The sequence below is a fragment of the Prunus persica genome, chromosome G8 (assembly GCF_000346465.2).
Source record: "Prunus persica cultivar Lovell chromosome G8, Prunus_persica_NCBIv2, whole genome shotgun sequence".
Taxonomy (NCBI): Eukaryota; Viridiplantae; Streptophyta; class Magnoliopsida; order Rosales; family Rosaceae; genus Prunus; species Prunus persica.
Window position 1 is genome coordinate 14,571,658 of NC_034016.1, and position 12,803 is coordinate 14,584,460.

A 12,803-nucleotide genomic window follows, 5' to 3' on the forward strand; every position below is an offset into this window, starting at 1 on the left:
GAATTATTATTCCGCACCCAATCACGCCACAAGTTTAAGTGGGCTACAAGCCACTCAAATATCCGGGGCTTGCTTGAGTGGGTTGTGGCATGGATTGTAATAAATTGTCATGAGGCCCATTGATGGGCCGAGAAATGGAAGTCCCAGGTTGCTTAGAAGCCTCAGGACTCAAGCCCATTTCATAGGCTCAAACATGTGGGAAGCACAAGAGAGAAAAGAATAGTCCATCACTCCAAACAAAAATAGTCCAACCAAAATAGTCTATTGACTCAACCAAAAAGCCCAAACGTTTGATAAAGAAAGCCCACTTACTTAATGAATCACCTTTGCCCATACAATTACCATAATGAGCTACAAAAGCCCCAACACTTGGCTGGAAAAACAAAAGCCATAAAGGGGAAGTCTGAAGGTCCATTATACAAAGTTGCTGGGAGGTTCCAGCACACATTTCAAAGAGCAAGCTTCCCCTCTCACCTGCAACACCTAGCAAATTCGTGCTCTATTCATCCTCCTCCCCATTTTTCCCTTCTAGCAGGCTGCTGTAGCATTTGACAGAGTCACTGTCAAGTTGCCGGAAATAATACTCAAGCCACCCATTCCTCTTTTTTTCCTTATTATCAGCTAAACCTCTCTGCAAACTCTTCATCTTCTACCTTAATACCCATTTTCTCCCCGGGAACACTTAGTTTTCTCTTCAGTGCTAAACTCATGACAATTTTGCTCCCATGCCACAAGCTTCTCATGTCAAGCTAGAAAATTTATATGTAAGCTGTTGTTATTTTTGTTGGTGAAGGTAACCAAGGTGTTTCCTAAGGCATCTTTGTCATTTCGAAGTATTCTTGGAGCTTGAGCCCATGCGCGTAGCAGCTACTGGAAGAAAAAAGCCCCTACAAAACCTTAGAGCAACTTAATTAGAATATTTGAGAAACTTATGTAAATGAAAGACTAGCAAGCATGTATTTTTACATCTAAAATAGTCAGCCCCGTGCGCACAGAGAGAGAGAGAGAGAGAGAGAGCACCATAGTTTACATGTTAATGATTAATCCGCATAAAAAGGGAGCAATATACCACAATTGCTTTTAAATAAGACGTTTTTTCTTTATGTAAATCACAATTTACAGAAATCTTTCATTATAAATATAAGAAAAATTTATGCATACATATTAAATTATGATCGGCATCAAGTTTCTAGGAGGTGGGCATTTTCTCCCTTTTCATTTCAACTTGAGCAACAAAACATCTCTAATGGACCGACGGGTTCTAAATGTCCAAGCCCAGCTGCTGGGATTGAGCGAAGTCCACAGCTGGTTTCAGCCCATGGAACCGAACCAAAGCGGGGCCTGAAATTGAAAGATCCACAAGAAAAAAATATATATTTATTCATAAATAAAACGTCCTGCTTTGACTCTCTTGTAATTTTCGGCTTCTCTGTTCTACTTCCCGCTGTGCTTCTGATAAACCTCTAACTTCATCAATTCCGGAAATGCCCCTACTGAAACCTCATATTCACAAGCCATCTTGCTTCCCCTGTGCTCCCTCCGACACCCTGCTCGCAGAAAGAGCAATCACATAACTCAAACGCCATCCCCACAACCTCACTTCTCTCTCTTCCTGTTTTACCTCTGAGGCAGCCTCCTATTTACTCCTCAAGTCCCAATTCGACCAGCCCCTAACCTGAAGTTCCTCAGCTGGGCTCGGAACCATGGTTTCTTCACCTTCCAATGCAAGTGACTCGCCCTCCACATCCTCACTCCCTTCAAGCTCTACAAGAGCGCCCAACCCCTCGCCGAGGACGTTGCCGTCAACACCATCGACGATAGAGGTAATTTGGTCTTTCAGTGCCTCAGTGACTCCCTGCACATCTGCAATTCGAGCTCGGCGGTTTTTGACTTGGTGGGGAAGTCTTACTCTCTCTTGAATTTAATTGATGAGGCTCTGAATATTGTTAATTTAGCCAAAGTTCATGGATTTATACCTGGTGTACTGTCATATAATGCAATTTTAGATGCAATAAGTGGGTCAAAAGAGTCTGTTCAATTTGCTGAGGAGGTGTTTTCTGAGATGATTAGCAATGGGGTATCCCCGAATGTGCATTACGTACAATATTTTGATTAGGGGTTTTAGCGGGCGGGGAATTTGAAAATGGGGCTGTAGTTTTTTGGTGGAATGGAAAGAAATGGATGTTTGCCGAATGTGGTTACTTATAATACGTTGATTGATGCATATTGCAAATTGAATAGGATTGATCAGGCATTTGAACTGTTGAGATTGATGGCGTTGAAGGGGTTGGAGCTGAATTTGATTTCGTATAATGTGGTGATCAATGGGTTGTGTCGAGAAGGGAGGATGAATGAGACAAGTCAGGTTCTCTAGGAGATGAAAAGAAAAGGTTTTGTTCCTGATGAGGTGACTTGTAAATTGTAATACATTTATTAGTGGGTATTGCAAGGAAGGTAATTTTCACCAAGCACTTGTTCTGCAAGAGGAGATGCGGAGGAATCGCTTGTCTCCCAATGTTTTCAATGTCATTAATGCTATGTGAAAGGCTAAGAATTTAAATCGAGCAATGGAGTTTTTCGATCAGATGCGTGTTAGAGGACTTCGTCCAAATGAGAGAACGTATACTACGTTGATTGATGGTTTCTCCCAACAGAGGTTCTTAAATGAAGCTTATGATGGTCTGAAGAAAATGATTGGGAATGGATTATCACCTTCGATTGTGACTTACAATGCACTTATCAATGGATACTGCTTATTGGGGAGGATGGAATACTAGATATGACAGGGAGAGGGTTGTCCCCTGATGTACTAAGTTATAGTACTATTATAACTGGGTTTTGTCGGCATCAAGAATTGGAGAGCGCATTTCGAATGAAGCTGGAGATGATGGATAAGGGTGTATCACCTGATGCTGTTACCTATTCATCACTCATTCAAGGTGTCTGTCAGCAAAGAAGACTAGGTGAATCTTGTGATCTATTCCAAGAAATGTTGAGTATGGGTATGCCTCCTGATGAATTTACATACACAACATTGATCAATGCTTACTGTGTGGAAGGGGATTTAAATAAGGCTCTTCATTTGAATGATGAAATGATACAAAAATAATTCCTACCTGATGTTGTTACCTACAGTGTGCTCATTTATGGACTTAACTAACAAGCTCGAACAAGCGAAGCAAAGAGGCTTCTGCTCAACTTGTTCTATGAGGAGTCTGTCCCTGGTGATATCACATATAATACGCTAATAGAGAACTGCACTAATGGTGAATTTAAGAGTGTGGTTGCTCTAGTAAAGGGATAATGTATGAAGGGTTTGATGAAAGAAGCACACCTAGTTTTTGAGACAATGGTTGAGAGGAAACACAAGCGTAACGAAGCAGTTTATGATGTTATTATTCATGGTCATTGTAAGGGTGGAAATGTTATCAATCTGTACAAGGAAATGTTGCATTCTGGTTTTGTTCCGCATACTGTGACGGTTATTGGGCTGGTTAAAGCACTTTTCACAGAGGGGATGAACAATGAATTGAGTCAAGTCATAGGGAACACACTGAGAAACTGTCAGCTTTCTGAGGCTGAACGTGCAAAACTACTCGTTGACATCAACCATAAAGAAGGAATATGGATGAAGTTTTTAATGTGCTTAGTGATATGGCCAAGGACGGCCTCCTTCCAAATAGTGGAGTAAGAGCTTCTGCAGGGGGATAACTAATGGCAAGCATTCTCTTATTAAAAGGAGCAAAAAATGAAGGCAAAAGTTCAAGCTGATTGCAATCTTTTTGGTTGACAGAGTAACTGATGAAGCCGAAGTGCATAATCACCTTGATTGGGATTATTGTCCGATAAAATACTTCAGTGCTATGGTGGCTTGTGCAGATAAGCCTTGTTACTCCATGCCCATGTTTTCTTACAATCCAGCGAACCTTTTTATGAAGATTCTTCATTTATCATGCAGTTACTTTCTTACAAGTTCAGGTAATGTGTGTGTGTGTATGTATAAGGTTTTTTTCATCATGGAAGAGAAATGGAAATACATTGGCCGTACAGATTGTTGTTTTTGTATACTATGTGTACTCATGACTCATTATTGGACTTTTCAGTTTCAGTTAACAGATAGTTGCAGTTTAATCTATTCTCTGCTACTGAGTCGTTCTTGAGAAGATAAAATAAGTTTCATACCATCTTTGTTTGCCGTTGTTTCTGGAAGTTGACATCTTGTGTTGACTTAAATGTATCTTGAGAAGCTAAGGATGTGGATTTCAAGCTGCATCTGATGAGATTTGTGCAGCTATTGAGTTTGTTTTATGAATAATGTTTGAAAGCAACATCATGCATAGCATTTGATATGGTACTATCCCTCCCTGAAAATCAGATCGGCAGCTACATAACATGCCAGTTATGTGATCAATCTTAAAAATGCTAGAATTTCCCATATACCAATTTGATTGAATAGACCTCTGAAGTCTTAACCTATTGACCAAACTAAGTCTACGATTGACGCTGGATTGGTTACCTTGCAGAACTTCCAGGAACCTCAAATCCATGGAATTTTCCATCAATCCAGCACCATACAGTCATCTGCCCTCTGTAGCTGTGTTTCACGACCAAGTATTAACATTTACTTAGGATCTAAGGCACCTCACTGATGGATAGTAGTTTACTTCTTGCTTAAGAATATTTTCCGTGGGCATCATAACTGCTATGCTACTCATATTGTCTCTAACCAGCATGGTCATTTTGCTTCTTCTCTCAACTAATAATAGGTTTATGATCTCAATCACATTTACAAGCAAACCACTTTAACATGGTAGATGACAGATAAAGAATACTTGTAATATACTGACCTATGCCATAAGGTAGTTGACAGAGGAAGGTAAATATAAGGACAATTGTAAATGTAATGACTCATGAGATTTGTTTGGTAATAAACTTTGGGTATGAAAGAGAAAAAGTGAGATTAAATCAACATAAAACTATTATTCGTGGGATTTCTGTTCACTTTCTTCAATTTTCTCAGTAACCAAACATACAATTGTCCATCAATCCCAAAACTCAATAACTCTAATAATTAACAAATACATACGATTCAGGTTACTATTTCTGCCCATTTACAAAATCTTCTTCTTCATAGCCTATTTATTCGTAGTTGCTGCATCGATAAGGCTTTTATTTTTTTATTTATTTTACACAGTAGTGGTCTCTCCTGCTTGACACTCAGGTTCGAAACCCTAAGGGGTTTCTTTCTCTCAATGTAACTAAAAAAACATTTATCTAAATCATCTCGATTGGGCTGTTTTTGGTGGCTTTCTATCTTGAGATCTATTGGGTTGAGAACTTGATTGAAAAAGTATAGGCTAGGCCACGTGTGGAGGACTAGACTAGGTTAGCTTAGAAATGACTAGATTTCGTGTGAAATCAAAGAAGAACATAGATATTGTCTTCGCACTTGGATGGATGAATTATTCATAAAAATTGATGTCTTAAAGTTATCCCCACCCACTCATCCTTCAACTTAAGAGACAACATCCTTACTTTCTCTTGGATGGATATTTGGCTGTAATCCAAGCTAGCCTAGTCTAGCTAATCCAAGGGCTGATTTCCACTGTAGTGCTAAGTTTCATTTTTTCGATGTAAACTCTAACCCTCAAACTTGCTCTTGTCCCGATAATTTTATTTTAGAGTTGCTTGACATGAGAATAAAATAAAAATAAGCCTTAGTTGCTAAGTTTCATTTTTTCGATGTAACTTGCTCTTGTCCCTATAATTCTATTTTAGAGTTGCTTAGGAATAAAATAAAATAAAAGCCTTAGTTATACTGGATAACTAAGTCTTATTTTTATGTATTTAGCCTTTAAGCACTTTGGTGGGATAAGATTAGTTGCTCTACAAGTTTTTTCTTTAAAGGCTTTTGAGTAGTGGCAAATCTAGGATTCTATGGACAAGGGGCCACAGTGTAAAAGTTCCGAAATTTTTATACGAAGAAAATAATACTAAAAAAAAAAAAGATAGTACTTCTATTCATAATTCATAGCAAAATTAATAATATAAGTTACAATTGTCCACGTCGAGTTTTTATCTTTTGAAAACATTACATTATAGTTTCGTTATCAATACAAGCAAAAACATCCCTCTCAATGTAAACAATATCTCATCTACTTCAATTGGTCTTGCACTTGAATTACCCAGATTAGACGGAGAAGGACTATCCATAGATAATTTTCTTCTAAAGAATCGTTCCATAAATTCACACATTAATTAATTCAATTAATCATTAAGTTTTATCCAAATTATCATATGAATATGAAAATGTTAATAACCCACTACCAATGATCATTCAACCCTTCTTATTTCCGTGTGCATCCGACTCTGCTTTTGAGCGTAATCTTGTACTTGTAATTATGGTCAAAAGAATTTGTATTTTTTTCTTGTTCAAAGAATTTATAGGTTAATAATAAAATGCACGAATGGGAATAGTGTTCAATACTTCAATTAGACTTTGCTTCTTGTCACCAAGAATATGGTGATGTGTGTGAGTAAAGGTTGTTCCTTTTTTATTTATTTATGAAAAGTAAAGGTTGTTCTTTTTGTTATACCCGATTCATTAGGGTAGATGGCCATGAAGACTCTAATCTTTGGGAAAATTTGTCATCCCAAGATGTTTTAAGGACGTTTCTCTCAGTGTACAGCTGTGTGTTTGGATTGCTAGTTGTAATCAAAGCCCTTTAAATATTTGGTGAGACTGGTTACTCTAGAAGTTTTTTTTTTTTTTTTAAAAAGTAAATGCTTTTGAGCATAGTTAGTAAAATACATAACAGAAAAAGTATGAATAAAATACGTATGTAAAAATTCAAACGAAAAGTTTAGCCACTATATAATTTATTTAAAATTTGTAATATGTATTATTTTTATTCAATATTATGTGAATTTTATAATTTATTTAAAATTTGCAATATGTATTATTTTTATTCAATATTATGTGAATTTTATATGTATATATAATATGAATATTATACTTGAAAATGCTGACTAGGCTTTTCAGTATAATCTGATCATCATTGCCATTGGTTTCCCCTTGACACTACAAAGATATATGGGCTAATAATTAATGCACGAAGTGTTTAGATTTTTGCGCAAATATTTGTTGGGTTGTTCTTGGTAAGTTGAATATCTTTGTCTCGAGCGCCGGCACGCAGATACCCCCATCCGAACCAAACGACGAGCGCCATGTTTAACTTTAAGTTTTGACTGTTCCCATGCAAAGTGAGAGCCAATACATCACATGAAGGTCGCCAAGTGCATGCTTTGGAAAGAAAAAGTTGGTAGGTACGTCCTAACATGTGGGCTAAATTTCACAACACAAAAATTTAGCTCATCCATCTACCCAAAATTATAAATTTAGCTCATCCCCATGCAAAGTGAGAACCAATACATCACATGAAGGTCGCCAAGTGCGTGCTTTGGAAAGAAAAAGTTGGTAGGTGCGTCCTAACATGTGGGCTAAAATTTCAGAACACAAAAATTTAGCTCATCCATCTACCCAAAATTATAAATTTAGCTTGTTGGAATAAAAAAAATCACAAAAATCACAAAAATATTGGAACGTGAGATTGGATAGGTGGGGGGGAAGTTTGGAAAAAGGTGGGGGTCTAAACCAATGAAAACGTTTAAGAGAGTTTAGTGGCTCCTATTTTTGGGGGAGCTGATTATTCAGTTTTCAATATAAATATTCTGCACTAAAAAGGAAAAAAGAAAAAAGGGAGGAGAGAGAACACGACAGAAGAAGAAAACTGTTGTAAGAGGAAAATTACAGGAGCACAAATACAAGAGGAGACATTTTCACAGGTATATGGATCCTGTCAATTAATTCTTGTTGGGTGGCAACCCTCAAATCATTTTTCTTGGATGATGAATCCATATTGGGTGGCAACCCTCAAATAAAACTCTTGGATGATAAATCCATAATGGGTGGCAACCCTTAAATCATGAACAACAAATCCATGAGAGGATTCCTGTTTAACAAAGCTCTGCCGAGCAAAAGGAAATCCTTTGAAATGGAAATGGTGTTTGGAGGGTTAATTCCAAAAATGTACAGAAAAAAGAGAGCGTGAATTACCTCTTGGGCTCTCTCACCACTCCTCTCCATCTCTGCTTAAGAAGGCCTTTATTTTTTTCTCTGAGCAAACTACATCAAAAAAAATGTAAAGGATGTTAGTCATGAAGAAAAGAATAGGCAGAGAAAAAAATGGAGATCTGTAAAAAAAAGGGGAAAGAAAATAGAGGCCATGTTTTTCTGTCACAGCCTCTCTCCCTCTCTCTCTTAGATGATCTTCTTGTTGGGCACACAATCACAACAGACAGAAAAAAATTAAAACAGGAAAACAGCCACTGAAAAAAAAAAAAGGGAAAGAAAGTGGCTGAGCGCCAATTCGTGGGTGTTGCTGGGTTAAAGGGAGAGAATGGTGCCAGCCAAAAGAAAACATGGGTATAAAAAAAAAGAGAAGCAGAACTTGGGAAGGGCCACGTTGGAGCAGCCCATGCTTTGAATGCCCTATCTTTTGGTTTCATAACAAACAACTAAAATATCTGGATGTATGACAATTAAAAAAGAAAGAAGGGATTTGCTTCAGTCATCAAAAAGAGGAAGAAAAGTCAAAACATAAAAAAAAAAGAAAAAAAAAGAGAAGAGGGTGGCTGACGCCACTTTGTTGAAGTTGGAAGAAAAGCAAAACAAAGGGGACAAGGACCATGTGTTGCAGAGGAAAAAAAGAGGAAAAAGACAAAAAAGTCTGAAACCTCTTTGATGCGTTGCGGCAGTTTTTTCTTCTGGCTTTCTTTTTTTGTTTGCAAAGGCTGTGCACAGATTGTGACTTCGTGTATTTTCTTCAAAGACTGAACAGTAAAAATGTTTGCTATTAATTCGGACTGATCACAAGTATTCCAGATAAAGATGAGACTACAAGGTTTGACTTTACTTGGAAACAAACTCTATAAAGAGTTGGATAACTATTAGGTTGTTTTAATCGCCTGATGTACCAAAGTTTTTTTTTTGGGGCTCCATGCTCATGGGCTAACTATCAACAAACATCAAAAGCCCAAAATAGGATCATGGGCTGTCAGAGAATAATTATCCATTGACTCTCAGAAGCCCATATAATTAATGGGTAACCCAAATAATTACCCATTAAATTTCCTAAGGCCCAAATTTCCTATCATATGGTTAATGGATTAGTTAAAAAAAATCCTTGTAGCCATATTTGGGTCCAAGTGCAAATGTCAACTTTAGAAAATTAGTGGGTTAATCAAAATTGCTCATTAATTTTCTGGGACATTGACAAAAAGAAAAAGTGGTACAAAACCATCCAAATTTTTCCCATGGGTCATCTACCCATGAAAATTCCAATGAGATTAAATTCAAATATCTCAAACACAAATTCTCAATTAATGGGCCACACTTACCCATTAATTTCAAAATTTTCCCATAGGTCACCTACCTATGAAAATCCCCAAATTATCTCAAAGATACAAATTCTAAATTATTGGGTCATACATACCCATTAATTTCCAATTTTTCCCATAGGTCATCTACCTATGAAAATCTTCAAATCGTCTCAAAGACACCAACTCTAAATTATTGTGCCACATTTACCCATTAGTTTCTAAATTTTCGAACTACGTTGGTTTGATCCCTTTAAAAGGGTACGTAGGCAATCTAGAGATTCAATCTAGATGCAACCATCCCAAACATATTTCCATATTGAATCCCTGGTTTATTCAGCTAAATTCACTCAAACACTCCTCAATCAAACTCATTCAAATTCTTCGTTTTGCGATGAGTCATTTATTCATCATGAATCTTTGAACTACGTGTAACACCCCGACCCCAAATTTCCCCAAATTTTACCCTCATTTAATTATTTAATTATTTAAGGGTATTTTAGTCATATTTTTAACCGGAGAGAGTTTGGGACCGTGACTTATATTTTTAGATAGGTCGTACTGAGACGAGTTCATAGACACGTAGTGGGCTCGAATCGGAGTTGTAACGAGAGAGATATGGTCAAAAGAAATCCAGTGGCACAATCGTAAATATTTCGAAATGGGATTTTTTTTATAAAAAACCTGGTTTTCTCTCTCTCTCTCTCTCCCCCCCCGCGGGTCTCTCTCTCCTCTCCCTCGCGCGCGACAGCCGGCCACGTTTTGGCCGGCCGTGCTCTCCTCCGGCCACCAATGGCGACGGGACCGGTACCAAAATGACCGGGCCGTCGTCCTCTTCCTACCCCAGCCATCCCCCGCCTCCAGCCGCCGTGGTTTCGCCGGAATTTGGAGAAGAAGCGGCCGACGTCGCCGAATTTTCAAAGCCGTCGATCTCCCTCCTCCGGCCACCAATTTCGTCGATCCAGGTATGGATTTTGAACCTCTCAAGCTGCTCTAGCTGATGGTTGGGTAGGATTAGATCGATTCTTAGCGTAGATCACTCGATTTTCGAATTGAAAATCGGCCGAAACTTCGGCCGCCGTGATCGGCCACTTCCGGCCAGTTTTTGGGGTAGGTCCAAGAACAAAAGTGACTCCAAATGAGGTGTTTTACCTAGGATAGGAGTTTGGAGTCTTGGTTCCGAGATTTTTCGACGAACCATAATCGCTTTGGACACCCGATCTGCCCGCGCGTGTGGCAGCGCGTGGGCGAGGGTGGTGGAGTGACTCTGGGCCGTTTTGAGATCCTCGTGCCGTCACGAGCGCGTAGGATTTCGCGGATCTCAATTCGGACGTCGTTTGACTATCGAACGGAGAATCGCATATCGCGCGTTATCCGGGTTCGATAGGTTGGGACCGTTGGATGGACCCAAATTTAATATATGTTAATCTAGGTAATTTTAGGATCGTGTAGGAATTCACGGATTGTGAATCGGAGCCCCGGATGTTCCGATTTAATAATTTAAAGTTCATATTTTATATTAACCGTCGGATCGTGCGATCGTGAGAAATCCGACCGTCCGATCTGAACCAAACTTGCAGGACAAGTGTACTATACCTGGTAGAACCCATAGGGACTTCCGGATCGGAAATTGGAGGTCGTGGGTTCTGCAGGTCCGGTTGACCAGGGTTAGAATAGTTTGACCCTCGGTTGACCGAGAGTCTCCCGGAGTAATCTCACCCTTCCAGGGGGAATTATCGGGAGCTAGACTATTGTGGAGGGTTACACAATATTAGAATTATTTATATAAATTATGTGGTTGTACAAGGGTACAACAAAGTCTAGATTGTCAGTTTGGAGTGCTATACGCACTACTTTAGGTACCTCCTCGGATGTTGGATCCACTACAAGTACCACCAAGTGAAAGTAGGTCCCGCGTGGCGTAGGTTATCCGGCGTTGGGACAGACCCCATACGTGGCGTTGGTTGTACCGGCGTATGGGGAGCTATGTAATATTATGTTGAGGTCGCACGTGGCGTAGGTTATCCGGCGTGTCGACAGACCCCATACGTGGCGTTGGTTGTACCGGCGTATGGGGAACTTTGTGATATAATATTGAGGTCCCACGTGGCGTAGGTTATCCGGCGTTGGGACAGGCCTCATACGTGGCGTTGGTTGTACCGGCGTATGGGGAGTTATGTGATATGATGTGCAGGTCGCACGTGGCGTAGGTTATCCGGCGTGTCGACAGACCCCATACGTGGCGTTGGTTGTACCGGCGTATGGGGAACTTTGTGATATAATATTGAGGTCCCACGTGGCGTAGGTTATCCGGCGTTGGGACAGGCCTCATACGTGGCGTTGGTTGTACCGGCGTATGGGGAGTTATGTGATATGATGTGCAGGTCGCACGTGGCGTAGGTTATCCGGCGTGTCGACAGACCCCATACGTGGCGTTGGTTGTACCGGCGTATGGGGAACTTTGTGATATAATATTGAGGTCCCACGTGGCGTAGGTTATCCGGCGTTGGGACAGGCCTCATACGTGGCGTTGGTTGTACCGGCGTATGGGGAGTTATGTGATATGATGTGCAGGTCTCACGTGACGTAGGTTATCCGGCGTTGAGACAGACCCCATACGTGGCGTTGGTTGTACCGGCGTATGGGGAGATTATATGAAATGAAATAAGGTATCGCCCAAGTGGGGAATTGAGTTTTAGGGAAGAACTACGTGTGGCTTGATCCCTCAAGGAGGGTACGTAGGCAGCCTAAGGTTAGGTGCAGCCGCAGACTAAATGTTAGTCATATTTGGTATTTGAATGGTTTGGTAGTTGGATAGGAATTATTGAAAGGCCGAAGGCCATTTGTGTGAATTGCATGAAATTATATTGTGCATGCTGCCAGTTGGGAATATTAAATGTGTTTTTATGCAGGTTGAAATTTTGGGATATGTCCAATTTATAGGGGAGACTCTGCCGAAATTTCGGCAGGAAGTCTCAGTTTTTAGTAAGCGGGCCTGACATCGGGGTGATGTCAGGAATTCCAAAGGGTTCGTCTCGGGTTTTTGAGAAAATTCGGGGCGGGTCCTTAAACTACGAGTGGCTTGATTCCCACAAGGGATACGTAGGCATCCTGAGGTTGGACTTGGGAGCAGCTGCAAAATCAAACACACACGTTCTGTTTCTTTATGATGGAATCAAAGGGTTTTCCCTTGAAGCAAGGGATTGTAATTAAGAGACTTACGTCTCGAATGGGTCGAACCTAAAATAATAAAACCCCATTATTTAATTAGTGGTGGTGAAATTATATTAGGAAGATCACAATTTTCCTTCAACATAGCTCATCCCCACATTTAAATTAAAGCCCACTGTATTTTCTTCAATAAT

General features: G+C 39.7%; 1 pseudogene; it reads left to right on the forward strand.

Moving 5' to 3' along the window:
* On the forward strand, positions 1,298 to 4,135 carry LOC18766530 (annotated as a pseudogene).